This window comes from Tetrao urogallus (genome assembly GCF_951394365.1).
Source record: "Tetrao urogallus genome assembly, chromosome: 2".
In the NCBI taxonomy this organism is placed as follows: domain Eukaryota; kingdom Metazoa; phylum Chordata; class Aves; order Galliformes; family Phasianidae; genus Tetrao; species Tetrao urogallus.
In genome coordinates, this window is record NC_136814.1 from 78,248,246 (window position 1) to 78,251,794 (window position 3,549).

The following is a 3,549-nucleotide window of genomic DNA, read 5'->3' on the forward strand; positions in this document are numbered from 1 at the left end:
TAATAATGAGCTGGGTTTCATTACGTGTCTTGCCCTGAGTAAAATCCCCTGTGAACAGTTACCGCCTGTGAGAATATTTAATGTCTTACTGCAATCTGAAAATGTAGTGCAAATGACAGTGTAATAAACCAAAGAACTTCATCAACTTCTAATTGAAATTAATGAGAACTGAACTATTGCCTTGTACATAAAAGAAGAGACTCCTTCCCCATCCTTAACAGCAGTTGGCTCTAGGGGTGGAGTGGTTCAGCTTGAGTTATCCTCTCTTCCCACCTCAAGCAATGCTCTTATTGCAGAAAACTAGTCTTTCTGCTGCCAGCCAGCAATTACCAGATGGAGGAGCTGTATTTTTCTCATGGTCCTCGCAGAATTAATCCACAATCCAGAACCCATGGACATATGAAGTCCATGAGAAACAACAGACGTCTCTGTTGTGGGAGATGAGCAGAAAAGAGATTCCTCACCTATGAGACCATTTTGTACAGCACTCATTCAGAGATTTAGACACAGAACAAATCTTACCCAAAACAGACCATTAATTCAAGGGCATTTTATACTCTGTGATAAAGGTAGAGAGGTTAGAGATGGCATCATGCAAAAGCATTGTGTACTGAGGCGTGCTAGTGTGCTTCCCTAGATGGCCATGGATGCCCTTCCCCATGCCCTGGCAGCAGACATGAATAACAGGGCACTTGGTATTGGTCATTGAATTTTATTAGCATGCCATAGCTCAGGCAAGTATGATTCTCCATCCCAATATTTTGCACCAGTATTATGGGTATGTGAACACCGAATGGTTGCAGTGGGGCACATTTCAAGCCACTCAGTTCCAGGTTACTGACATATTCTGTCTTCAAATGTGCATGAAGTATTTATTTTTTCAATAACTTTTTGCAGTTAAAATGGATAAAAATACAAGCTATTTTTTCTTCACTAGATTGCACAACTTTGCAAAGCTTTAAGAGCATTTAACTTGCTGAAAGCTTCAGCTTGGTCATTTTGGTCACTCCACCTCACTTCATTGCAGCTGTTTCATTAGATCTTGTGGGTCACCTGTGAAGAGTTATGGTGACATATTGTAGTTTTCTACAGCAGAAACAAATCAGGAGGATTGCATTTGGAGGCATATCATTAAATTTCAACAAGCAGGTTTAGAGAAGTCATCCTTCCTATGAGATTACTAAAGCTGCCATTGCCCATAAACCATTTAAAAGACCCAAACAAAGGTCTACTTAAGGTCCTCAGTTGATAATGCTTAATGCTGCATTTTGTTGTTCCTTTGTTGTTTTTTTTTTCCTCCTACTTAATAGTTGCTATGTTGTGTTCTTTTTTCTCAGTGCCAGAAAAACATCTATTTGAAGACTGCTGGAGAAATGATTCTATGATTCTGTAATTCAGTGATTTTGTGAAATGGGGTATTTAAATGCTACTTCTGTCTAAAACCTAGAGAGAGCTAAACATCTGCAAGGTTTTGGGTAGCTGCAGCATACGTGGATGGTTGGCTCATTACTTTTTTATATACCATCATTCTGCTCTGTGGGTCTGGTTCGAAGACCTCAAAACCAATGGAGAGCATTCTAAGCAAAGATTAAAAGGGGTTCTCTAGAAAAACGATAGAGATTGTGATACTGCATTACGTTTTCTTTTATCTGACTTTGAAGGCTTAGCAGCTACAACTTCTGTTTTCTGAAAACAATTAGTCTTCACCTTCCAGATACTTGGAAAGTGGTGCTCAGAGTCTGTATGCTTCTCTCCAAAATATTTACTCACTTGGAACCAGAAATGCCTCGTCAAGGTTTCAGAACGGAATTTACAACTGCTTGCTGGGGAAGGATGGTTTCTACGGTGATGTTATGTGCTCAGCAGGAACGAAGGGATTTACATATTAATCACAGGACAGCCAATACCATTCCCTGGTGAGTGCTTTTACTTTACCTGAGCTCACAGTTATTGGACTGATCCCAGCAGATTTGCCTTTATGGCAACATTTGCTTTTACCATGATGTCTCTTGAGTGCTCAGCCTCCATAAAAATAAATAAATTCTCGTTAAACTGTGCTAAGTTCATTACCAATTAATTTTATTTCACTATATGAAACTCTAAATAAAAAAGACAGGTTTATTTTAAGCTTTTAGTAGACTGTTGTAGTTAATCATGTGTATCAGGCAAGAGGCTTGGTTGCTAAGAAAATCTTTGGCAGGCTTCCAGAAGATTTGTATATTGTAGACAGAAAAAATACCAAATTATTGTAAGTGCATCTGTTAATTTGAATAATGAAACAAACAAACAAAGACAATAGAATGATTTCCTGCTCAAGTTTTGAGTTAATGCCAGCCTAGACCAGAAGTAACACACTTCTTATCAATTTATAGGGCAGGTATTTGACTTTGGATTCCTGATAAAGATTTTTAACAAATTTAAATCCCCTTTTCTATGTGGACAAAACTGAAGGACCTCTGTTTGCCTCTTGGAACTGTTGCACAGACGTTCTAAGCATGAGCTCAGGACTAAAGTAGGTGTTCAAACCACTAGTTGTTTGCAGAAACTGCCAGTGTGCCCATTACTTCCAGGAGAAATCTCAGCTGCATTTGCATTTAATGCTCTCCTATTTGCAGTCCTCTGCCGTAGGATCAGGCATAGCTTTCTCTGTAATTTTCCCAATAGCCGTGGTGCAGAAGGGAAAGAGAAAACATGGCCTGAGGTGCAGGGAGAAGACAGAGTGGGACCTTCCTTAGAAAGCAGTGATGTTCCTTGCCTCAGTAAATGCCAGAGCAGTGGGCACCTAGCGCTTTAGCAAAATTAAGCCTTCCTGCAGCAAAAGACACTGGGTGCTGGGGCTTAGCTTTGAGCTCAGGATGCTGCCAGGTACAAGGTGGATGTGGCCAGGACGCCAGCACAGACATACAGCCCTGTGTAGGCCAAGGCTTAAAGACTGGTTAACTATGAAGAGAACAATGAGTCCATTTTTGGTACTAAAATATGAGCTGCAGTCACCTGGTGTTCATGAACCAAGCAATGGGATAAGATGCTATTAAAATTTCCTTAGAGATGGTAATTTCAGTTGTTCTGTAGTAAGACCTTGGGCTATGCTCCATAGTCAGTACATTAATGTAGCAATTCGGAAGGAAATGAGTGTTTATTTTTCTGGAGAAAAAAGATCTCAATTTTTGTTTCTCCTTCGTTTAAGTGTTTCTTAATTATGTTGACATAAGCACAGGGCAGTTTTTAGACTGAGGAGTATGTTTGGGTTTCCAGTTACCACTGAGCTGTTTAGTCGGCAAAACGTTACTGGACAATGAGGGAGGGAAGAGAGTAGAGAGTGTAAGATTTTCTGTTGTAATTTAATAATAGTACTGGAGAGAATTCTTCTTTTGCTACAGGAGGTGTGTAGGCTTTTTTTTTTTTTTTTTTTTTTTTTTTCCCTGTTCTCCTTTCGCTTCTATTACTTTATCCACCATATGACTTTGGGCAGTCCTCCAGTTCCGTGGTCCCTCAGTCTTCCCTTTCTGCAAAACAACAAATCACACTGCCTTTCCGGAAGGCCAGGGG